Below are 18,008 nucleotides of genomic sequence, written 5' to 3' on the forward strand. Positions count from 1 at the left end.
ACTTACACTAAAAAAGGAAGTTTGCGCTATTGAGGTGACTGACTGACCAATTAAATGTTTGAGATTACTATCGACCAATGATGGTAGCTAAGGTCAGGCTCAACACCCTACACTTAGGGGAGGGCGTGTCTAGTATGTGAAGGAAAGACATAGATATATAGGCTATCCATGAATGAAAGAGAGAGCAATGCAAATTCGCTGTAAACACGTTTGAGGCTAGAATAAACAAAATCCCGGACGACTTTGAAATTCCGCCCGGACACATTTTTAGGTTTCAAAAAGAGGACATGTCCGGGCAGAAGAGGACGTCTGGTCACCCTATTTAGTGTTTATCAGAGATGCTCTTTACTTGATTAATGACTAATGGGTGACTAATAATTTGTGACTGTGGTGGTTGATGTTATGCTCATCCTCCCTTTGCTGCCATTTGCTACTTAAACTCTGCAACCATTTGATCATAGAAAGCTCAGCGACATTGGATTATCAAAAATGCAGTGACATTTTTCAATCCTATTTATTCGTAAGCCCATATCATAGAGTGGAAGGAGTGTGGGGGTGAAATCCTCTTTACTGGGAAGCACTCCACTCTGAGATGTAATGTGTCAGCCTGTCAGAATTATCATTTCATTTTGGTTGATCTGCTGATTTTCCAGAATGTAGATTCTGACTGTGAGCTTGTGCCATCCGTCAGTACCTGCGGAACAGGAGGGTTCCGTTTGTAAGCATGGATGGATCAGTGGAATAAATTCATAGCCAGATGGATGGAGGAGTGGGTGGATGTTTAAAAATAAACAGTGACACAACTGGAACGTTAGGTTTTAATTTCCTCTCAATTCTAAGTTTAACACACAAACACTTGCCACCTGCTCGCTGTATAAAGGGGAAAAAAAACACTTCAACCTGCCAAGTCTTCGTCCTCTTCGTGATGTTATCATTTCTCCCTGCCATGTCCTTATCAGAATCCAGCTCTTTGTTGGTGTACTTGAACGGGGGACTTGCGCAACATGGCAAGTCCTGCCCTGTAATGTAAGTAACCAATCACTTTACCAAGATGGCAGCCATGTGGCGAGACTTGGCAGAAAGGACTTTGGTCTAGTTCTGTGTCTGTGTTCCTGAAGCTACCCTCTGCATCTGCATGGTTTGCTAGTATGTTTCATCAACATCTTACCCTTGTGATGTATGTGGAGTGCAGAGCTTATTCGTCTCATCTGTGTCTTGAGAGAAATCCCTTTTTCTTCTCTTCCAAAAGAGTTATGTAACACTGGCTGCTAGTCTCTTCAATGCTGTGTCGGTGACATGGCACAATGCACAGATGGGGATGAATGAACAGACAGTCACTCAGTGTATATGTCTAGACCATTAGCCATGTCTGCTCCTTACTTTTCTAAGTACAGTGGCCTTGACTCCAGTACTGTTAACCCTATCAGATTGACTTCCTCGATCAGTTGCCAAGCCTTGAATAGACAAAAGCTTGAACTGAATCAATTCTGCTGATGGTAGTTTTGGAAATCTGCCTGGAGCTCACTGTCTTCCCTAAACAGGACGCCTTGGCTGCCATCAGAGGGGACTGGAGATAAACAAAACACTGTTTCTGGAAGATGGATAGCCTTACTCTTGTCTTGTCCCAGATCTCAGGCCTATTTATGCACAGGAACATTGTTGAGCTTAAAATCTTTCATCCATCTTTTTCCATTCATTGCGTACTTTAGGGGTGCTGAGTTCCTATACACAGACAAGATATACACACTCGCCCTTCGCGGTGACCCTCCTCCACCAATCAGCTTTGTCCAAATGACCCCTCTCTTACAGAGGTGCTGATTCTGACTTGTCTTTAAGGCACAAGAGCTTGTTCTCGCATGCGCCTGAGTGTGTGTGTGTGTGTGCTTGAGGTCAGTGATAAGGACACCCAACGTAATGTAGGGTGTGACTTTGTCCTTGTGCAGTTTTGAGCACGCTGGCCCAGCGCTAGCGCTAACCCTGTCACTCCAACTGCCAGGCAAAAGGGCTGGTGGTATCTCAAGGCGCCAGCTGCACATCCTGGTGGTGCTACGTAGTCCTGCCTTATGCTGCGCTCTTGCAACACAACAAAGAAGATTGGTTCCTGTTGAAGACCTCTAGGCATTCTAGGGACCTTTCCTCCTTCCATGTTTCCTGAATCACACACTGTTTTATTTATATAACTCCGTCTACTTGTAAAACCAAACAAAACAGTTGTTAGGTTTTCTTTTTGTGTGGTTATGACGGTCTTTTCTGGTCCTCTGATATTTTTTGGGGGGTGTTTTCACTGCCCCTTGACTGGCTAGGATTTGGCTGTTTTCTTGCACTGCTGTCTTGGCCACGGCCCCACTATCAGCTTCCTGAGCTTTATAGTTCAGCCCTGAGAAAACAGGCGAAAGTCCTGTCCAGCTTATAGCTGTAGTTAAGGTTCCGACAGGAGAAGAGGGTTCTTTGTGGGATTTTAAACACAGGACTTGGGCTACAGGTTTCTCAGTGACTATTTTCTTCATGGAGAAACTGTTGTTTTGAGATTTTCAGTGTTTAAATAGGGTAGCCAAGAAGAGATGTTGAAAGCATCTGGAAGCAAATAATTCTGTCAGCTGTTTTCTTTTTGTGTGACAAGTGGCAGGTTTGCCTGTATCTTAACTGTTGTAAAATGTTGTATTTTGCTTAGGTACGGGAAAGAAATAAAGGGAATAGAGCTCTTCCTCATAGTTAACATCTGTTTTAAAACAGAGCATCTTGGGTTTGTGTGGGTGGGTGTGGTTATTTTGTGGTGACTATCATGAGGTGTGGCCAAGCAAAATGAGTGTACCATACTTCCTGTCAGCACTTTAAAACTCTTATGTTCAACGCCCAAAGTGTGAAGTGTTACATGGGGGAAAAACAAAGCCCCTAGTAGGTAGTGACGTGAACAGGATGCTGTGATGAATATCCGTTCACATATCTTGCGTTCACGGAAACCATAAGGATTTTAACCCTTTATGATATGAGCAATGCACTGTCGTGCCTACATGGCATTTTAAGCCCATGGCATGGGCCTAACAAGTAAGGTTTTAAGTCTAAGGGGGCTTGGTTGTAATTATGGTTGTATTGGTTTACTCATTAAACATGAGTAAATGCTAAGCCAGCCTAAAAACTTGTTCTCTAGAAGTGCAGCATTCTCCTTGTCACAGTAAGTGAAAGTGACATTCTTGGTAAGTGTGGTAATGCTTTCGGTAAGAGAGACCTTTAAAGCACATGGAGGAAATGAGGACGGTTCCCCCTCCTTCCCTTTTTCTCAAGAAAAAACACCCGCCCATCCTAGGAAACTCCACTCGCCAGCTCCCTAATTGATCAGCCAATAAGCAGCCAGTAGTTGATTTAGCAGAAAGGGAGGAGAGCGATGGCCTGGACACAGACGCTACGAAGAATTGGGACTCCCGGAAGCTCGATTGTCAGGATGGCCCACCTTTCCGTCGTCATGGTGACTGTGCGTGTGGATCACCTTGTGGGGCTTGCGGCTTGTTGTCGATGCGGTCTGGGCAGCCCCAGTCCGCGCCGCATGTCACAGAGGACGAGCAGCCACAGCAAGCCGCATGTTGGACACGATGTTCCATGTGATCCGCTTCAAGGGCGTGCAGTTTGGTTTCATTTGATGTTCTGCTGATTTAGCATTTCCCAGAGGCTTTTTTTTTGGTTCCCCCTCCCTTTCTAAAGTCTAATTTTAGAAGAGCTTTGAGATTTTCAGATTTTTGCCTCTGTTTCCTTGCTTTGGGAATTAGCTGGAGGGATTCTGGGAAATCTACCCCCTCGGCTGCCCACAGCCCAACCTAATAGGAGTTAGGAGGGAGACAGACAGAGAAGAAAGAAAGAGTCATGGGGGGGGGGGGCAGAAAGACAGAGAGATGACGACAGCCAGGGATAGAGAGCGTGTTTGAGGCAGACACTGTGAGTGGGATAACAAGATTAAGAGGATGAATGTGGTCTATCTGCTAATCTGTTTAGCGGCTGTAGTGATTGCACCTTGTAATGCAGCGGACCCAAAACACAGGGTCTCCAGCTAGGCTAATGGATGACACACACACAGACACAGACACACACACACACACACACTTACATCGTCCTCACACTCAACTCCATCTCTCTCCTTTTCTCTCCTCTCCCACTGTCTGTCCTTGAAACGTGCTCCAGGGAGCCCAACGACATTTGAAATGAAATGTCCGGGGCAACCTAGGTGAAAGCAGACAACTGTGGCATTGGGCGCATGCAGCTGGAGGTGTACACAGAATGATGCTGATAAACACTCGCCCTCACCCACAAGTACATATGTCCATGTGCGAGCGACATATGCTTATTTCAGTTACTATGTGTTGGGGTGTGTCTTGTACACAAGAGCTGAGTCTCACATGAGTATGAGATTTTGTTTTTGTGTGTGTGTGTGTGTGTCAGACAGATGCTGACTCCCCCACATCCAAATGTGCACATGTCCATGGGCAAGCGACATATGTTGATGTTAGGCTACATAGACCTAATATACACATGTAGTAGTGAGTTACCCTAACTGTCCTTGCATTTCTCATCTTCACCAGGAGCATCCATTCTAGCATATTCATCACTATCTTCTCAGAATAATCACATTTTGCCTAAAATTATAATGAACAGTGAATTGGTCACACTTAGAAGAAAAACACTTAATTTTGAGTCTGGTGTTTTACAGTTTACTCCCTCATCTGAAAACTGGCTCATATTTTCCCCTGCACTAGCAAAGTAAACCCCAGAGACTAGCACAAGAGAGTAACACACCTCTGAGTGTGTGTGTGTGTGTGTGTGTGAGCGAGAAAGAGGGAGAAGGCAGGCACAGGGCCTTCAGTTCCTTGGGTGGTGTTAAGAGTGGCCAACAGAGCGTTGATTCAGACACTGCACAAGGCTATCCTGTTAGAGGTGTGTGAAGATGGATTCAAGACTCTGATTCAAGACTGTTTACAGCACTGACCACACACACACTATACTCACACACACTATACACACACACACTATATACACACACACACACACACTATACACACCAGTGTTAATTTCGTTAACGAAAAATATGACAAAAAATGTTCGTTAACGACCTTTTTTCCATGACTAAGACGAGACGTTGACGAGCTAAAAATAGATCATTGATAATAAAAACTATGAGGAAATGTAGGTTTCGTTTTCGTTGACGAGACAGGACTAAAATGTTAGTGGTGTGCTATTGGACATTCAAAATGCACGGTATTTACTTATTTACCCCTGACACCGCAGCCTCTGCATGTGAGGGAGTTCTCCCCTCCCAAAGAGTTGGTTGGGTCCATATAGCCGGTCTTTTCCTAAAAGTTTTCTCAGAAGGGCCTACCAATAGCCGGGCCGGCCCTACCGTAGCGATAAGCGTCAGGGAGGATGGATGGTATAAAGAGGCCAAGAGGGACTGAACAGACCAGGTAAAAAAAAGAAAGGAAGGCATTGGAGGAGGATGTTGCCAAATGTGCCAAGCTTCCAGATTTTTTTTTAATACAGACACTGGCAACTGGTAAGAGAAATAGTAATGATTAGCAACGTAATTATTGGGTATTGCATTGGTTCCCAAAGACTGGGATTTTATTTGGGTCGCCAGCACAATGTATGTTGTGGTATAGGCCTAGCTTATACCATTTAACCAGGAAAGCTATCAGTTTTCTATTAGGATAGTTTGTTTACCACAGTCACGGCCCTAGAATAGCTCTGAAACGGGGCGAACGCGTCACAGAGGGGACAGCGTGCATCTCACTCGCAAAATGAAACATTTCTGTGGGGCGCCTGCTATGGACCTCGCAGTTGCAAAATGCAAGGGACATGAAGCAGCACAAACATTAACGGACAGCTGCTTCCGTTGACCGATTAAAATCTAGTTACCATGCTGTCAACTAAAGCCAGACGTGTAGACGAGAATTTGCGTCGTATAGGCTGTAGATAGTTTTGATTGTAGATGCACTCTTTAAAGTTAAAGGAATTATCCGGAGTAAAATGCACTTTAGATCAATTTACGGATGTTAGGGAGTACATATGTTCAGTTGACATCAAAATCATGTCATTCGGATGTGTTTTGTGAAAGTTCGATTTTACCGTTTTTAGTCAAAACTCGTTAGCCTGGAAGTGACCAGGGCATGTCATTTCGCTGCTACAAAACGCTATTTTTATACCTCTTCTACAGTTCCAAACAATATTACACTTAAGTGGTAGTGAGTAGAGGGTCCCTGGGCCTGTCGTTGTAAGCTATGCCTTCAATATGTTGTGCGGTGGGGTGCAACAACAAAAAAGGAGACCCCAATATATCATTTTACAGACTGCCTCAGGACGAACAAAGACGACATCAGTGGCTTGCAGCCATCAGGCGGGCAAACTGGACACCAACGGCAAACGCTCGTCTGTGCAGTGCTCATTTTGTCTGTGGTGAGTGGATTTAAATATTATTGTTAGCGAGCTAACGCTAGCTGTTCGCTGTCGCTAATCGACAAATTTAATTAAAGATGATGATATTAATTAAGCAATCGGTGTGAATCGGTTCATATACTGTGTCTAATACCAGTGTCTAGCGTCAAATGTCAGGTTATTGTTTAATAAAAACGTTTTACAATATCTGGTAGAGACACCACATCAGTCATTAACGTTAGCTGAGGATATTTGTTCAAGCTTAGAACCAGTTTAAGATTGTAGCTCAAAAACACAATCATCTCTTTTTGTGTGTGTGTGCTTTCAATGGTTTTATGGTATAAACGAGTTAATGTCATAGCTTCCCCTCTGCTCTGTAACGTTGTTTACAACATAGATCACGGATATTATTCAAGTGCTCCTAAGACTGGTGACATTAGCAAGTGGTTAGTTATTTTGTTTACACCATTACGTTGGCAGCCTGGAGCATTGTTTGTAGGCTAATTACTGTTTTGCAAAAACATAGCACATGACTTCTTCAGTCCTTATTAACTTATTAACTTATATTAACACACATTAATATTAACTTATTTATTTTACTGACATTGTAGATTTCTTTCCAATAACATATTGTTCACATGTTAACTTTTGAGTTATTCACAATCTAAATTCTACCATGAAATTTTTGTCTCTCCAGGTGTGAAGAGCCAGAACCCTTTGAGCCCTAACTTTGTGCCAACAATATTTCTGTACCTCAGCTCCCCCAACAAGAGGAAGAGGATTAATCAAATGACGCGATTTCAACAAACACAGGAACTGAAAAGAAAAAGACTAGTTAGTTCGGACAGAGGAGAGACTGGAAAAGAAGAAGAGGGAGTGGATATGGACAAAGATGACAGGCACGAGTTTGATGGAGAAGACATACATGGGTTAGATGATGAAGATGGACAGGATGATGAAGAGGGGTTGGGTAGAGAAGACAGACATGAGTTGGATGGAGAAGAAGATGGACAGGAGATTGACAGGGCTAACAAGTCATATCCCCACTTCTAACGTTGAGCTGCCCGGCTTCAGTGTCGCTCGTTTGGACAGAGACTGTAAACTTTCTGGCAAAAAGAAGGGTGGTGGATTGGTGCTGTACATAAACAATAGATGGTGCAACCCCAGACATGTTACAGTGAAGGAAACTGTATGCTGCAAGGATATGGAGTTATTAGCGGTTAGTCTCCGTCCGTATTACATGCCGAGGGAGTTCTCGCACGCAATTGCTGTCTGTGTTTACGTTCCACCTCGAGCTCTCCAGGATTCAGCATGTGACGTCATCCACTCCACAATCGCAAGGCTTCAAACCCAACATAGTGATGCCTTTTTTGTGATCCCTGGCGACTTCAATCACATAACACTGGATTCCACACTCACAAATTTCTACCAGTTTGTTGACTGCCCTACAAGGAAAAACAGGACAATAGACCTCATGCATGCAAACGTGAGGGATGCATACAGTGCAAACCCCCTTCCCCCTCTGGGTAAGTCAGACCACAACCTCATCCATCTCCAGCCAATGTCCAACCAAAAATACAGAGGCTACCAGCTGCCACACGCACCTTCAGAAAGTGGACACCTGAAGCGGATGAGGCTCTGAGAGACTGCTTTGAGTGCACTGACTGGAGTGTGTTACAGAATGGAGAGGACTTAGAGGAGGTCACACAGTGCACTACTGACTATCTGAATTTCTGTATGGACTATGTTGTTCCCACCGGAACTGTACGCTGCTTTCCCAATAACAAGCCTTGGATAACCAGCAATGTCAAGACCCTTCTTAATAGGAAAAAGATGGTCTGTCCACCACCCCCTGCAGACTCAGGCACTGCTCTTGTTTGCGTGCCTGCCCTACCCCCACCTTCCAGCCTCCCAGTCTCTCCAGCTCTGCATCCCGGTGACGCCCAACAACCTAAACCATCATCACCTCACGCCCTGCCCCCGCCTGACGCCTCCTTGCCTGAGCCTGTGGAGGCGTCCACGACTCTGGCAGCCTTGACAGGGACATCAAGGAGGTGGTCATCCCCCACCCCCACACCCCCTCAATACCAGTGCAACACTCACCCCCACCATCACTGGATATTGCACCCCTCCCCCACACGGTGATCACGAACAATGAGGCGACAACGACCTCAGTCAACAGCCATCAAACACACAGATCCCAGATGCACCCCTCCCCTCCCCTTACACCCCCCATCGTAACAGCAACTCAAGTGAGCGCTAAACTAAAGAAACTGCACACGTGTAAGGCAGCGGGGCCTGACAGACTGTGTCCAAGGCTACTCAAGGCCTGTGCTGCTGAGCTGGGGGAGCCACTGAAGCACATCTTTAATCTGAGTCTACGCCTTGGACAAGTTCCAACACTGTGGAAGACATCATGTCTCACCCCTGTCCCTAAAAAGCCACATCCTAGTGAGCTTAATGACTACAGACCTGTCACTCTAACATCACATGTGATGAAGACAATGGAGCGACTCGTCTTAGGTATGCTCAGACCCCAAGTACACCATGCACTAGACCCGTTACAGTTTGCATACCAGGAGAAAGTGGGCATTGACGATGCCATCACTTATCTTCTACACAGGACACATTCTTACCTGGACAAGGGGAAAAGTGCTGTGAGAATCATGTTCTTTGATTTCTCAAGTGCTTTTAACACCATCCAACCCCTCAGACTAGGAGACAAGCTCTTGCAGATGGGTGTGGACGCTCACCTCGTAACCTGGATCACAGATTACCTGACGGAGCGACCACAGTTCGTCAGACTGAAGAACTGTCTCTCTGACACTGTGATCAGCAGCACCAGAGCGCCACAGGGAACTGTGCTCTCTCCAGTCCTGTTCACCTTGTACACATCTGACTTCTGCTACAACACTGAGTCATGCCACACGCAGAAGTTTTCTGACGACACTGCAATTGTGGGGTGTATCAGGAACGGGCAGGAGGAGGAGTATAGGAGCCTGGTGGAGCAATGGTGCAAACTCAATCATCTTCAACTCAACACTTCAAAGACCAAGGAGATGGTGGTGGATTTCCGCAGATCTAAGCCCACTCTGCTACCTGTCTCCATTGATGGGGTCAATGTCGAGGTGGTAAGCACCTCAATGTGTGCAGTAGTGATGGGCAAATGATGCTTTGGTGAACCACTGAACCACAGCAGTGTGAACCTAGCGACACTAGCTGAAAAGCAAAAAGATGGCCGTCACACATACATTTTTCATCATAAAAGTCCTTAGCAAACCAATATTTGTGTTTACATATACTGGTTTGGGTAAGGACTTTAATGTTGAAAATCTATATGTGGCAGCCATATTGGATTTTTTCATTAGTGTTGCTAGCTTCACATTGCTGTGGTTTAGTGGTTCACCAAAGCGTCATTTGCACATCACTAATGTGCAGCATGCTCCTCAGGATGTTCTACCAGTCTGTTGTTGCCAGTGTCCTCTTCTATGCAGTGGTATGCTGGGGAGGAAGCACAAAGAAGAAGGATGCGGGGCGACTTGACAGGCTGGTAAGGAAAGCTGGCTCTGTAGTGGGAGCTGAACTGCATCACTTCAATATCTGAAGTGCATCACTTCAATATCTGACAAAAGGACCCTGAACAAACTGATCAACATCTTGGACAATGAGCGTCATCCACTCCACAGCACTATTGTTAAGCAGAAGAGCCTGATGAGCTGGAGACTTTGCTTACTGCCTTGCACAACAGACAGACTGAGGAAGAGGAGAAATAGACTTCTCTGGATAGTCTGTCTGCCTCTTCACCACCTCCAATGTCTTGAACTGTCTGTCCACTAGTCACTTTACATTTGTCTTCTGCCTCACTGTTTGCGTGCTGTATTGGCACATATGCACAACCCCTCCCTCCATGCCACATGCCTTTCTTAATATAGTTATTTATATATAGATATATAGACTTTATTCTTGCACTATTGCACTGTTTGACTTACTCATTTGCACCATCACCATGACACTCATTCACACAGAGCACCTTACCTTACCTTATGCACTGAGAACCATAGGCTCAGTCCCTGTTTCAGTCATTGCAAGTGCACCTGATTGATTATTCACCCACTATGTGGATACTGTTTTTTAGAATTGATTTTGATTAAGTTTTATTTAGTATAATTTGTATTTTGTATATTTAGTATATTCTTTATCTTCTACAGTCCTTATTGATTAGTTGTGTTTTTTATATTATATACTTTTAATGACTTTTTCTGCTGTTATTGAATGTGTGTGTGTGTTGTCTGTATGCTACCGTGACCTTGAATTTCCCCTAGGGATCAATAGTCTCTCTATCTCTCTATCGTAATTGTTGTTTTCTCTTTTATCTCATCATTCCTAAAATTTAAATCCTGTTTATCCCCTTTTCAGCAGTTTCTGTTGACATTAATGCGCCTGAGAACTTGCCACTTTTCTTTTTAGCTCATGTGTTTCATGTGTTAATGTCAACTGCTGGTCGGGTTTTCAACAACACATTGAATGTTATGAATATCAGCCTGTGTAATATCATAAAGTGGCCAAACAGAGATCAGATCCTCTGTAGTCTCCCAATGTGTTATAGAAACAGCTTCAAAAATTGTACTAGTATAATTGATTGCTTTGAAATATTTATCGAAAGACCAAAGGAAATGAGAGCAAGAGCACAAACATATTCTCAATACAAGCGTCATAACACAGTTAAATACCTCATCTCCATAACTCTACAAGGAGTCATCAGCTTTGTTTCGAAAGGTTGGGGCGGGAGGACAAGTGACAAGCATGTGACTGAGAACAGTGGATTTCTTGAGTTATTGTCCCCTGGGGATGTTGTTCTTGCAGACAGGGGGTTTAATGTGGCAGAATCTTTGGGTCTTGTTAATGCTCGACTCAAAATACCAGCATTTACAAAAGGAAAACAGCAGCTTCACCCAGCTGAAGTCGAGTCATCGCGGGGACTGTCAGCAGTGCACATCCATGTGGAGAGAGTTATAGGCCTAGTACGGAATAAATACACCATTTTACAAGGAACTATACCAATAACACTGTGCTACTCAACCCCAGATGGACTCGCACCTCTGGACAAAGTGGTGAAAGTGTGCTGTGCCCTCTGTAACCTTTGCCCTCCTGTTGTTCCACCAGAGTGAATAAATCTATTAATTGAATTGTGTTTGTGACATTAATAAGACACACAGGAAACTGTTTATAGCTGATACAGTACACATATTTTATTTATTTAAATGTCAAACTTCTAAAAAACAGAAGATCAAGACCAGTAAAACTGTTGCTGCTTATTAATGAATTAATTTAGCAGGATATGAAATTGTATGTAATAGGATATATTTTCAAGATATAAATAGTACAATTTGGCAGGACGCTAAACAAGGTGCTCAAATCTGACTTGCACACTCCAAACCAGCTAAAAGACAATAGAGGAACCTCCCCACCAAAATAACTATATACAAATCAAAGAAAGCAAAATAACAAATACTGTGAATCACACACAGAAAACTTGATACAATCTACAGTGTAAGTAACAGTATACCGTATGTGTGCGTGTGTGTGCTGTCAATGGGGGAATGAACTAATACAACCTGAAGCATAAAGCCTTGTACTCGAGGAGTAACGGTCTACTGCATTGGTGTGCATGTGTGTAGTCAACACTATAGGGAATCTGAACTAATACAGTGTTTCATTGTTTCTGGATTTTCCTGCATTCATAGCATTTCCACACTTTTGGAACTCTTGTCAACCGCAAGCAAGACCTGTGAAAGTGCCCTCTTTTGCACTGCTTAGATGCACAGATCACTACATTTTCTGGATCTCCAGCCGGTTCACCACAGTAGCACCCTGACTGGGGCTGTTGCTCTAAGGTTGGGGAAACCACTGGGCGTGGTACTGTGTAATATTTCCCAAGAAGTTCTGGCAAAATCCTAGTTTTAATAAACTGTTCTACTCTTTTGTATGTCACATTGAAGAACACTTCATCAGACTGAATGCGCTGAATAAACATTTCAGTGGGACTCCACACTACAAAGTCAACATACTGGACCTCAGCAATGCGCATTTGTACTTGGACTTGTGTCATATATTTGTGATTCGGCTTTAGCGCGATCACATTGTCGTTTGCCATTAGACAGAAGTTTGGGTCAGAATTGCAGCTGTCGACGATAGACTGATCTTTAAGAGTAAACGGGCATTTTATCTCAAGCACACCTCTACCATGGCAAGCACAGGTAATAATTCCATCCGGCGATACACCGATCCATGGTAGTGATGTGTTGATGATCAGGCCTGTTGTCTGCACTTGAAAGTCGGTATGATGATCTTGCAATGCTGTGATGTACTGGGTCCTTGCTGTTGGCTCACTCACATTTCCCCATCTAGAAAAATAGAGAATAAGGTATTGTTTAGACAGACTTCCTCATACTTCATTGTGAAATCTGTACAGAACCATTCCTGTTCATAACCAGTGCAATATATTCTTTTTATATTCTTATATATGTGTATTTTTTAAACTATTTATTGCTCGTATGAATGCCTCATGAGTTGACAGTAGTGATGGGCAAATTATGCTTTGGTGAACCACTGAACCACAGCAGTGTGAACCTAGCGACACTAGCTGAAAAGCAAAAAGATGGTCTCGTACCTTTTGTAAAAAGTGGCAATGACAATAAAGACTATCTAATTTAATCTAATCTAATTAGCAAACTACAGTATATCACAGCAAATCAAGAATAATGTATTCATTATTCTCTATGGAGTGCACACACCATCATGTTCATGGGAAAATTGTATATTTAGGATTGGGATCATATTTTCAGCTTGTATCATTTAAATCCTTTATGTGGGATTGTAAGAACATCATTGTTCCTCTGAAATATGGCTATGACAAATGGAATGAAAACCAGCCCTGGGCAGCATACTTTGATATGTAGTCATTCTTTGTACATTTCTATCTTTACCTCATTGCCTCTGTAGACACCTGACAGGACCGGGGATAGCATATCCTCTTAATCAAGGATACAGCACTGTCTGACCTGCCTGCTTCGTGGAAGACTGACGCTGTTACTCTGCCTGCTCTTTGTTCAAACCAAACCTTACTGGCAGACTGCGCTCTGGTTGCCTCTTCTACTGATGAGGACTGAAAGTTGAAAAATGTAATGCTATTTCAACAAAATAAAGCTATTAATGTACATATTTAAAGAAATTACAGATATTGGTAAATGATCGATAAAACTCACAAAAAATATAAATTAGAGTACAAGACTTACAATTTGTCAGTACATACCTCTTGCTCTGTTATTTGAAGATTGTCAAAGATGCTTTCACTCTCTACTAGTAAGGTCGAGAAATCAGCATGCAACTTTGCCTTTGAAAATAGATTAGAGAGTGGTTCTGGCAAATTCAGTTGAAGGGTCTTTGGTTTGTATCTGTGAGAGTGGCCCTCGATCACAGACAAGATAGCAGTTCCCTTAGTACTTTCTTCCTGAACATCACATTCATACAGCTTTTGGAAGAACTCCATATACTCCTCTTCTGTAGGGACAGGAATGCTGGGTAGTGGTGGGCGTAATACAGTCTTCTTCTGCATGAATGAGATGTTGCAGATTTCTTCGTACTGCACTTTGCCAGTTTTGCTCGGAAGAACCCAGGCACAGGGTAACTCTGTACTGGACAGTCCATCTTTCAGATTTACCGCTGCTAAGACAGCATACATGAGGGCAGCTGCATGCGAGTGTGCTTTGCCCAGTCCTGCTTTCCAGGTACAGTGGGCCACTAAAATTGTCCCATCATCATGGACCATGACCCATGGTTGTGTGGGGGTCAAGTTGACGGTCTGAGAGTGGTTCACCTTAAGAGAAGACAGCAGACCAATTAGTCTAGTAAAATCAACTAATTTGTCAATCAATCAATGCATTTGCATCACAGAGAGTGATTATACACTTATACACAGTGCCATGTTATGGTTATGGGATTTGGCAGACGCCTTTGTCCAAAGTGACACACAAATACAAAAACAACATAATATTTAAAATTTAACCGGGAACAGATTAGAATGTTGGTCAAACTATAATAAGGAGAATAGCAATAATAACAACAATGTCAGTTCAATAAATACATTTTAAATTGTCCTAAAATTGTTGAGAGATTTGCTTTAAAACTGTTACCATGTAGTTAGTCGCTTTGGTTAAAAATGTGTCAGCCAAATGTAATGTAATGTAATCAATAGCCTAATAAAATAAGCAATGAAAATGAGGGGAAAAAGAAATAATAAACAATAATGTCCATTCAATCAATAATATAAAAACTGACTAAAAAAAATTCTGAAAAATTTACTTACATACATTGGGAGTTGAGAGACACCATATCATGATACTACTAAAAGATGAACGTTTAAGAAGCCAACAGATTCATTAGTTAGTTTGAAAGGTATGTTTGTTAGGTTATTCAATAAATTACACCAGATCAATATATTAAGTGCTATTTGTATTCAACAAGGTCCAAAATAGTCTATGTAAATATGACTTCGATGACACAGTAGGAAAGAAAGTAGTTTTGTCGCTCGAAGTTAGTCTGGCCTTGAGTGGTTAGGCTAGCTGCTAGCAGCAGTTCACAAAGAACACTTACTTTTCCTTTGACGAGAAACATCATCTTCTGAAGGTGCCATATTTTCGGGTCAAGGACCCATCCCGCAACAAAGTACCGATATGCCTCAGTACTTTTGTACGCTTTGAGGCTTTCACCGGTGTATGGCGACGGATTATGTATCAGGTGTATATGTGTATATATATATATATATATATATATGTGTATGTATGTATGTATGTATGTATGTATGTATGTGTGTATGTGTGTGTGTGTGTGTGTGTGTGTGTGTGTGTGTGTGTGTATATATACATATACATATATATATGTGTCATTGAATGACAGGAGTGGTAGTTCGGTAGCAGCGGACAGAGGCGGGAAGAACGCATCAGGTATCGAGTTGGGATCACACCCTAACAATGATATTTTTTTTAAAGTAGCGTTTCTTTTCATGACAGTCGAGGTGCGAAATGTTGTCTTTCGAAGCCATTTACTATATCCGTACGAATCTGACTAAAAGATACGAAACCGTGATCGTGGGGACTGGCAGCAGTGCACATCCATGTGGAGAGAGTTATAGGCCTAGTACGGAATAAATACACCATTTTACAAGGAACTATACCAATAACACTGTGCTACTCAACCCCAGATGGACTCGCACCTCTGGACAAAGTGGTGAAAGTGTGCTGTGCCCTCTGTAACCTTTGCCCTCCTGTTGTTCCACCAGAGTGAATAAATCTATTAATTGTATGAATTGTGTTTATGTGACATTAATAAGACACAGGAAACTGTTTATAGCTGATACAGTACACATATTTTATTTATTTAAATGTCAAACTTCTAAAAAACAGAAGATCAAGACCAGTAAAACTGTTGCTGCTTATTAATGAATTAATTTAGCAGGATATGAAATTGTATGTAAAAGGATATATTTTCAAGATATAAATAGTACAATTTGGCAAACCGTGAATCGTAGCAAGCTAGCTAATGCTTGTCAGTAGGTGCATAGAGTAGGTGTCTGTGGTACTTGGTAGGTACTCAAGATGGTGGCAGTAAGCTAGAAAAAGAGAGGATGACGTAAAAGGTCACGTGACTGATATTCATGAATATGCCTTGTTTGCTCAGAAGTGAGTGTGGTAAAGGAGTAGCCTATATCACCAAACTCCAATATGATAGCCTACCCACGCTGAAAAACATGTAAACATTAGTTCAATATGCCTCTGTGGAAGAGTGGAATACATATCAAATGCTTTATTTATTTCTGTTTTTGTTAACTTATCAACCTATCCTTGTGGAATAGTGGAATATTTTTTGTTAACTTCTCAGTTTAAGTAAATTATTATATAACCGTTACACATTTGTTGAACCATGGTACTGTACTAATAAAAACTACAGGATAGTAAGAACTGAACTGTTGCTTAATTTATACAATTTTCACCACCATGGAAAAAGTCAGCTGCAACCTGTCACCTTCATTTCAATTTCCAATACCTGTATTAGCCTAATTGAATTAGTTTAAAAAGAGAAAACATTTTGACTAAAAGTTGACTAAACTGTAAGGACTTTTCGTCGACTAAAACTAGACTAAAACTACAAAGGAAAACAATGACTAAAATGTGACTTAATCTAATAAGCATTTTTGTCTAAAGACTAAGACTAAGAATAAATCTAAAATAGCCGCCAAAATTAACACTGATATACACACACAGTATACACACAAACACACACACACACTACACACACACACACACACTATACATACACACACACACACCCCGGCCTTTTTTTCACTGGAGTAGGGATGGCTCTGTGTTTGTGTGGATGTGCCCAATGTAACTGGGAGTGTGTAGCCTAAGTGTCTTTCCTATTTGTTTATTTGTTTGATATTTGTGTATTTGTTTGATGTCCTTTGCACCACAGTCACTGTCTTTCTCACTCTGTGTGTGCGTGTGTGTGTGTGTGTGTGTGTGTGTGTGTGTGTGTGTGTGTGTACATGCGGAATTATGGGCATGAGTGTGTGAGCCACCTCTTCTAATCCCATGCGGTTTAGTAGCACTGCCTATAGGGAGATGGCCGCAGCTGCTGCACTAAATAACATTGCCTGTCCTCACACACACACACACACACACGCTCACACACTTCTTCAATGCTCAACAGGCGCTTATGCCAGAGGCTGCAGCTGGAGCAACATGCCCATCCTTAACCACTCCCCTTGCTGTTTCTGTGTTCTGTGTGTGTCTGTGAAGGCCTATATGTCTCTATCTGTCTCTATGGCCTTTCCTGTTCACATCTGTCCCAGTTCTCCGGGGACTGTTGTGTTTGAGAGTGTGTCCTTTACAATGTTTACCTGAAGCTTGTTTATGTGCACATTCTTACAGTTACTCATTAGTGTGAAGCTAGGGGCTTTTAGACATACCTGGGTTTAAACCAGTAGAGGTCACATTGATGTGGGTGGGTGTGTGGAGTTCTGATTTATGGTGTGGAGTTCTGATTTATTTCTAACCTTTTGTTGATCAGAACAAAGAGACAGGGCTGGAGTGTGTGAGCTTGATGCAGCCCAGAGGCATGCTGGAGTGGTGAGCACTGGGCCACGTGCTTCTCCAAAATGTCACCCCAGAAAACACACAGGCGTTGTCAGCCGGCGCCTTCAAACACGACAGGCCTTCACAGAGAAAAAGCCAACACATTTCACTGTCTCTTCGCTCGATTTGCCTGCCCCCACGCACTGTATTCAAATGTTCTCATTCTCTCGTTGTCTCTCATTGCCACACAGTCTCTCTTTCTCCCACCCTCTCCTCTTTCTGCCTTTTGTGTTCTTTTTCTCTCACACAGACACACTTGAACACCTACACTAGTCTCCTAATCTCAAAAGCAGTGGGTAGCAGGTCACTTGGGCAGAGGGGAGGTTGGTTGCTTCGGCGCGTTCAAAGATCAGACTTTTTTTTCTCTCTCTCTCTGCTTCTCTTTCCCTTTGCTCTAAATAC

The 18,008-nt window shown here is 42.7% G+C and overlaps 1 protein-coding gene across 1 annotated transcript in view; it reads left to right on the forward strand.

Annotated features, from left to right (window-relative positions):
• mgat4a (alpha-1,3-mannosyl-glycoprotein 4-beta-N-acetylglucosaminyltransferase A) overlaps nucleotides 1–18,008 on the forward strand; it is a 45,642-nt gene that overhangs the window by 7,340 nt on the left and 20,294 nt on the right. The window lies entirely within an intron of this gene.

The sequence above is a fragment of the Alosa sapidissima genome, chromosome 2, assembly GCF_018492685.1.
Source record: "Alosa sapidissima isolate fAloSap1 chromosome 2, fAloSap1.pri, whole genome shotgun sequence".
Lineage (NCBI taxonomy): Eukaryota > Metazoa > Chordata > Actinopteri > Clupeiformes > Clupeidae > Alosa > Alosa sapidissima.